We start from the raw sequence: 8,506 nt of genomic DNA on the forward strand, positions 1-8,506 counted from the left end.
TCTTTAGTGACCTCTTTGTTGTGAATTGGTGATAAAAAAAAAAAAAAAAAACCTCAACTGAGTGAATTATATTAAGCCATTAAACCATATTTTTCATAAATTATGTATACAGATACTTTTTATAGTCTTTCAAATCATTGTTTAAATACATGGATAACAGTTTTGATTATTCCCCGCCCATATCTTTGACAAATAGTATTATTATAAATAATAATACAACAATTAGTCGTATCAACAGGCTGTTTGTCTTTCTTCCTACATACAGGCTGAATGCAAACAAAGAGGGAGGGGGCAGCACTTCATAGGGTACCATTCAGTGTGCTTTGCTACTGTTGCAGAACAAGTTATTTATAGCTAAAGCAGATTTACCTGAAATAAAATCCATTCATTTATCCATTTTCATTACACGCTTTTTATCTCTGGGTCTTGGAGCAATTCTCCAGCAGTCACTGCAAGAGAAGAGGGTGCACCCTGAACAGGTCGCAAGTCCACAGGACCAAAATAAAGTAATTTACATCATTATATTTAATGTAGGCAGCACGGTGGCGCAACTGGTAGAGCGTCTGCCTCTCAGCGAGCAGGTCCCTGGTTCAAATCCTGGACCGGGGGGCTTTCTGGGTGGAGTTTGCATGTTGTCTCCGTGCATGCGTGGGTTTTCTCCGGGTACTCCGGTTTCCTCCCACAGACCAAAAACATGTATGTTCTGGGTTTGATTGGTAACTCTAAATTGTCCCTAGGTGTGAGTGAGAGAGTGAATGGTTGTTTGTCTTGTTTGCCTTTATGTGTCCCTGTGATGGACTGGAGACCTTTCCAGGGTGTACCCCGCCCCTCGCACAGTGATTGCTGGACATGGGCACCGGCGACCCCCATGACCCAAAATGGATGAAGCGGGTAAAAGATAATGGATGGATATTTAATGTAAAAATAACAGAACAAAGTGTAAATCCTTCAAAGTTAGTAGAGGAGTCTGTATGAAGAGGCATTTAATTGAAAGCAGCTTCTCTTTGTATATTCATCAAACTATAGCCTCTGTATTTGCTTGTGTAACCCGGCCCCGCGCTGCAGTGTCTCCAGAGACCAGCGAATGGAAAGAGAATTTTACTTTTATGGATCAGTAACACCACAGTTATTTGATCTTTACGCTCTGGATTTCACTTCACTTAAAGCTGAAGTACTTCTGTTTGAGTTCTATGACTGGTATTCATTATGACATCGTATCAAATGAGCGTTATCATTATTATCTCTGAATCGCAATTCCCTTTTATCCACCTTGGGCTTTGTTGGGGGAAACAAATGCGTCTTGTACTGGTGTTTTGTCATGATTGGTTCAGACCTACTGATCTTGGCTGCCGTCCTCTGTGCTGAATAGGATTTGGTGTAATCCCACAGAGCAGTGCAGAGCAGATGGACACACAGGTAAGATCACAGTGGTGGAGGAGCTATAATTGGTCTGGCCCTCTGCCTGCCAGCCATTTCTACTTGAAGTAGTTTCATTCTTTGATGATCTAATCATCAGAAGACAGGATTATCGTTGAGTCCATCACGAAGATGATCAACGTTATGCAGCAACTGCAAAAGTTAGGGTTCGATTTCATCGTGTGCACACACTTAGTGCACGCTGTAATCCTGTAGAACAGATGGACAGTCAGGTCAGGCCACCAGTGCACAAATTGGTCCATCTCATTGATCATTTCTGGACTTTATAATCAAATTAAAAAGTTAAGAAAGTCATTATGTGATGCACTGTAGTAGAGCAGAGCAGATGGCTGTCTTACAGCCATCACTTTTCCTGACACACATTTTATTTGCAAAGAATAAAAGCTATGAATCACGGTGGTGGTGATCAGGGTGCAGTCTGACAGCAACAGTGAGCCGTGTGTGTGTGTGTGTGTGTGTGTGTGTGGGTCTGCTGTGTCTTTTTGAACATTTTGTGCTGGAAAATTTCCATTATAATAACGTATTTTTTTTCTCTTTTACAAAGAACTCCTGAAATTTAAAGTCTAAATTTTGTACTTTCGCCAAACTTATTTCATAAAAACTGACAATAACTGTCGAGTTCAAATTTGAGCATTCATTTTATTCCTGAGCTGAGCAGACAACTGCTGGTTTACCAAGTTTGTTATGTAGATTTAGAGGAGTGGAGTTTTTGATCATTCTGGTGTCAAACAGTAAATGACTGATCCAACGGTCCACATAATCATTAAATAACAACAGAGCATTAAATGTATAGTTTGTTTTCTATATTGCCTGAAAACTTTAACCGCTCACATGTTCAGTGTCTGTCTCCTCTTTTTATTTAACACAGTGCCTTGAGATGAGTCCATGGTGGTTGGCTGTATGTAAAGAATATCCTGAATTATCTATATATTATTTTGTTGCTGCCATACCTATTATTGTGTGAATGTTTATGAAGCATTCATAATAATGAGATCCTTTTTTTTTTCCGTATGTTTTTCAGCATCTTTCTCATTCCACAATTTTTGTGCTATTTCAACAAATCATAAATCAAAACGTTCAGCTCTTTCAGGACAATCCTGCTATGACTTTTGGTATTGGTGTAACTTTAGCTTTTTGACTTATTTAGCCTTTTCTGACATTTTTTCCTCATAGGAAATTAATTGAGCTCATTTTTCATCCTTCAAATCTTTAAATCTGTTTACAACCTTTTTACTGCTCCTTTCACATTTTGTTCTGGTTCAGATTCTTTCAGCTTTTTTGTGCAAATTTAAACTTTTTTTTAGCTAATTTCAGCTGTTTTGTGAGCCTTTTAGATTCTTTCTGCTAAATACAACATTTTTGTGCTTCTTCTTCATCTGCTAAGTTTGTTATGCTCCTTTCAACTCATGTATGTAAGTTTCAGCTTTTTCCTGCTATTTCAGCTACTATTTAGCAATAGTAATTTTAGTATTTTTGGCTAATTCCAAATTTTTTGCACTTATTTAAACTTTTTTCAGCCTAAATCAGCCAAAAAAAAGTGCTCTCTCAACTTCCTTCTGGTAATTTAAGGTTCCTTCTGCTTTTTTTTTTTTTAGCTACATTTCAGATTTCTTGTTGTTGTTGTTGTTGTTGCTAATTTCAGCTTTTTTTTTCCTAGAAAATTTCCACTCCTTTGAGCTCATTCTGCTTTTTTCAGCCTAATTGGGCAAATGTGCATTCTTTCTGCTTTTTTCTGCTTATTTAAACTTGTTCTATGTTTTCAGCTACAATTTTAGCATTTATTTAGCTAATTTCAGCTGTTTTCAGATAAATTCAAGGTTTTTTGGTAACTTCTGCTACTTTCAATCTAATTAACTTATTAGTACTCATTTCAGCTTTTTATGCTGCTTTCAGATTATTTCTGTTAATTTTTGTTATTTCAGCTACTATTTAGCTGTTTTATGCTATTTTTAACCTTTTCAGCTAATTCCACATTTTTAAATAATTTCAGCTCTTTCCGCTTCCTTCTGGAACTTTAAGCTTCTTTCTTTCTTTTCAGCTACTTGTCAGCTATTTTTGCTCATTCCCGCTGTCTTTTAGCTGATTGAATAATTTCTGTGCTCATTTCTCTTATTTAAACCTAATAGAGCAAATATGTGTTCTTTCTGTTTTCTTCTGCTAATGTTGGCTTGTTCTTCATTTTTAGCTAATTTCAGCAGTTTTTCAGCAATAAATATTCACACTGCATATTCACAGGAAATGCAATGTCTCTAGTTATTATTATTTAAAGGAAGAGGTAAAAAGGATTTCATCATAGATGCACACCAGGAACATCAAGATAAATCCATGAATCATCATTGGAGCACCTCTTAACATGAACAACAGAAAGATCAATAATGTATTAAAATGTCTGCTCATTAATTTCCATGTGGATGGTCGTACTTCTAGAGTAATTCCTCGACCAGAGGCCTCAAGCCTGTGGCTTCTGTGCAGCAGCTGTTCTTAGAACTGGAGTCCTCTGGACAGAGTCTTTCCAGGTCCTGCTGGACCACTCATCATGTTTTGATGACAAGTGGCACCGCTACAGCTTTAACTTTTCACTACTTCTTTATTTCTTCTTTCAGCTTGTCTTGAACTTTTTATGTTCATCACTGGTTTGCTTGTCTGCATTTGAAAGCCCCACAAGATATCTGTTTCCTGTCACTTTGGCAGATTGAACGTAAGAAATGCTCTCCAATAGTTCTGATTTATTTCAGGAATGTCTGGTTCCAGTAGCCCATTAAACCCACTCATGTTTTTCTCAGTCATCTACTTTCAAATCCCTACAAAGAAACATCACGTTTATGAAAAACAAAGGCTTAATCTCTTGCCAGGCCTTATATTAGATCTTCTGAACAGGTGCTTTTGAATGGATCCTTTGGGAAGTTTTGTGATTTAAATTATTTAATACAGAGATTGGGTGTTTGTTGTAGCAACCCCCAAAACAGTGGAACAACCTTTTGATGTCAATTAAGAGCAGACTCTCTAATGAGCATTTTAAAAAGCAGCACATTCATTTTTTGTTACAGGCTTTTATCAATTATTGTTTTGCCTTTTTAAGCAATGCATTATTTTGAATATTTTTATCTAGTTTAATATTTCATGAACATGAATATCTTGTTTTATTTTATTTTGATGTTTAATGTTTTGGTTAGAAGTTTTTATGTCTGTGTTTTGGGGATTCATAGAAAGCGTTGGTCAACTTTACTTGTTTTAAATGGCCTTTATATATAAAAAAAAGAGGATTTGATGTTTATATTGGAGCTGCTGGCTGCTCAGTTTCATAATCTGATGTCAGCATTTGATGCTGTGACAGATCTCAAACACAAACAGTTGTTTTTCAGTCATCTTCGCATTATTTATAACACAAGAAAGGACCAATAGAGATATGATCATTTCTTTAGGAACCTTCATCACATCCTAAACCTATTGATCTTATATTGAAGGAAGGTTTTAGCCTTAATTTCACTTGTACTTCAGGTCAACTTTTTGTGTGCAGAATAAAATAGAATAAAACGTTTACATGCCACATCAACCTCCACGAGGACGGGAAAATCCTCCCCAGCGGATCAGATTTGGCCGGCACCAATTTGCGCTCACTGACCTAATATTTAAAGATACTTTAAATAAAGTCACTCTGCTGCTCCAAAGATGGAATCCAAATGTCCAGCTTGGATTAAAATCGTTTTGCAGCGTTTTGGAACATTTCTCTTTGTGCGTCTGAACGATGCGTCAAAAACATGCGGGAGAAAAAAACAAATAAATAAATAAAACTTCCAGGTTTGTGCTTTTTTTATGTTAATGTAAGCCTCATCTACTTGAATTTGGCTGCCGCTGCGCTTCTCCAGCATCTCTCTCTCTCTCTCTGAACTGCGCGCGCTTCACGCCGGAAACGTAATTAGACTCGAGCGCAGTCGTCATCGTGTCTCTGCTGCTCCTGCGGGAAGAGCTCGGACACCTTGATCCAAAACCTCCCACCCTGCTCCCCTTCCTCTCCGTCTCTGCTTCCCTCAGCTGATGTCTCCGGCTTCCTGCGCCTCCCCCCTCCCTCCCTCTTTCTCTCTTTCTCTCAGTGGTTGGGTAAGAAAGGAGAAGGGGGGGGGGGGGCAGAGCACATATACTGTTGCTCTGTCTTTCTCCTACAGAGCTCCAAGTCCCACAGCGGAGACTTCAACTCAAACAGACATCTTTTAATCCGACATCCCGACCTGCTCTGTGACTTTTTAGAACATTAACTGGAATATCTCCCTCCTCAAGAATGTGAATGTATAAAAAACGATGAGTAATAAGAAAAGGCACAACTAGGATCAGTCTTCGTCGTGTGGATGAGTTGTGCGGATGTTATTTCCTGGATTTCCCTCTACCCCGCCGGCCGGCGGACAGCAACAGTGTGAGGAAGAAAGTGCATGTGAATGTTCAACATATGGCTTCGACCAGGATTACACGGTAGGTCTGTGTATGTTTGCCTTCTTCACGCCGTTCCCTGATGAAATATCTCCTTGATTACTCTGCGCCGACCCCCGTCGTCCTTATTAACTAACATATCCGTCTCCTGGCTGCTGGATCCGGCTCGTTAATAATCATACACCTCATTTTCTCCTGTTGGCTCTGTTTGATTCTTGGTAGAAATCATGCAGCCTGCACGTGTGTGCAAAAAAATAAAAAAAATAAATAAAAACCTCTTCTTTGACAAGAAAAAGTGTTTTGCCTGTAAGCGTGTGTCGCTGTCCGAGGTGCTGAAACATTCTGCTGCTTTAATCCACGTCGATTCTCCAGCCTGTGCCATGCTGCTCTTAAAAGGCACTATTTCCTTACAGGATCTTTTTTTTTAAGACTTATTCATGTACTATGAATAGGTTATTCCTAAGTTTCTAAACACTTTATAATGCAATTTCAATTACTTATCAAGCAGTGAAGCAGGTTCACTATTAGTCCAGCTTCAGCGCTGCACTTTTATTCAATCAGATAAATGTTCAGACATCTATTTATTTACCAAAATAAACTTTACATTTACAATTAACCTTCTTGCTCTGTGATTATAATCAAAAGGAGCTGGTTTACTGCACCAACTTCTGCCGTATTTAAACTGATTTAGTTTTTTTTTAAACTATTGATACCTTTCAAACACATGTCCCTTCACTTGCTTGTAATTGTTCACCTAAAAAGTGTCACTAAAGTGGTTTGTTTTCAACAAGTGTGTACGCCGCGAGGAGCTTCATGTGTAATCTGTGTTGCGCAGTGTGGTCCGGTCCCAAGCAGCCCACAGCAGCCTGTGTGTTCCGGATTATGAAGAGTGAGAGAATCATCCGATTAGTTCAAATTACGACAAGCTGTCGCCACCTCAATGCAGGGCAGATAAAGAGGGGAGAAAGTTAAAGGTGACACCGGGTGGAGGTAAAGTCAAGTGGGCTGTGCATCAATGTTTTTGTTTATTAGTTTGGCATCTTGTCTTATTGTGCACGTGGAGTGGCTGAAAAATATATAAAGTTCAAGGTCTTTTCTTAAAGGAATGTTTATCACCTACCATTGTTCATATCAGAGCTTTAGATTCAAGTAATCTTATATAAGGAGGAACAGAGTTGTAGTTTCATTGTTTATATCTTGAAAATATGGTTATTCCGAAGTGTGTGTGATATTGCAGGATAGTATGCAATCTGTTAGCACTTAAAGAGGTTATTGAAGATGACTCCAAGCTACTACCACACAAATTTTTAGCTTAAAATCAGTAAAATGTACTAAGTTAGAGTAATTGTTGTGGTCAGTCTGAATTGGGGTGACCAAAAGTTAATCAGTTGTGGGTTTATCTTAACTTTATCACATTCTATGAAGGGATTAGACAAGCAGGCAGGCACAAGGAGATCAAGTAAAATAAAACTTTATTATATAAATGAAAGCAAAATGCTGACGTGGCAGCAACAACTCACAAAACACAGGGAGGGAGGACTGAGACATCTGGCAGGAAGCCAAAACAATGTGCCACTCGCTGTAGGAGTGGTGATCAGAAATGTTTTAAATAAGACGGAGTGAGCGGAAAGTGGCAACACCTGGGTGATTACTAATTGGAAATGGGTGTAAGTGATAAATGAAGAACAGCTGAGGAGGCTGACTGAGGGCAAGAATGAAAACTGGCAACGAAAGACAGCGAGCTGATCCAAAACACAAGGGACAGAAAAATAACACGTAAAGCACAAGACTAAATAAAACTAAAAGTGATCAAACTAAATGACCAAAACAAAACACAGACTACTATACTTAACGAAAGTTCATGAAAAATATTTAGTCAGGTATTTTGCTAACCGACAAGAAGGGTTGATGTCAACATTTAATGGTAAAGTTTAATCACACGTCTACCTCATGAGTTAAACGTGGGGGGTGATGCTCTGCTACTACCACACTAAATATTAGTCTAACATCTGTACATGTGGCTGAGGATTAGCCATTTTTGTTGAATAATGTGCACGAACTGTGGCAGCCATTTTTGGTTTAAGTTCATTCTTATCTTTCATGTAAACAATGTGATATTTTACTAACAGTCAAAGTTGACTCAAGACAAAACTTTAGAAGCACATTAGTGGTTTTTTTTGTTGGAGAATGGTTAGCTACTAACCCATCAAACTTAATATCCGTGAATTATGTTGCGTTATAGCCATTTTTGTCGACTAAAGTTGCTTAGCTGTAGTGGCCGTTTTGAAACACGTTTACTCCGAAGGTTAATCCGCTAACTACTTTTCGAGAGTCTGGCACTGAGTGGGCACTAGAGTGGACAGCTGTTCAAAGGGCATTTCCTATTAAACACGTTTGTTTACATGATGAAACTGCACATTAGCCAGTAAGAGCGCTCTCTACTGCTTCACTCCATTCAGTGGTGAGTTGTTGTAACTGCATGAAAATTTCCTCTGAATCAAAGATGGCGGACAGGCAGCCACACGTGTTGACTCCCACTGGTATGTCTACTCATTCCTGCTATTCCAGAAGAAATCTAAAGTTAAAACATACATGGTGATGAACAGGAACATCCATGTTTATATATATATATATATATATATATATA

The 8,506-nt window shown here is 38.3% G+C and overlaps 1 protein-coding gene across 1 annotated transcript in view; it reads left to right on the forward strand.

Moving 5' to 3' along the window:
- Window positions 1-5,857: 5,857 nt before the first annotated feature.
- LOC119423497 (protocadherin-15) overlaps window positions 5,858-8,506 on the forward strand; it is a 322,189-nt gene continuing 319,540 nt past the window's right edge. Inside the window, exon 1 of the mRNA XM_037690893.1 lies at window positions 5,858-5,901. The gene's annotated coding sequence lies outside the window, so the exon portion shown is untranslated. The remainder of the gene's footprint in view (window positions 5,902-8,506) is intronic.

The sequence above is a fragment of the Nematolebias whitei genome, chromosome 17 (assembly GCF_014905685.2).
Source record: "Nematolebias whitei isolate Nwh7 chromosome 17, NemWhi1, whole genome shotgun sequence".
Classification (NCBI taxonomy): Eukaryota; Metazoa; Chordata; class Actinopteri; order Cyprinodontiformes; family Rivulidae; genus Nematolebias; species Nematolebias whitei.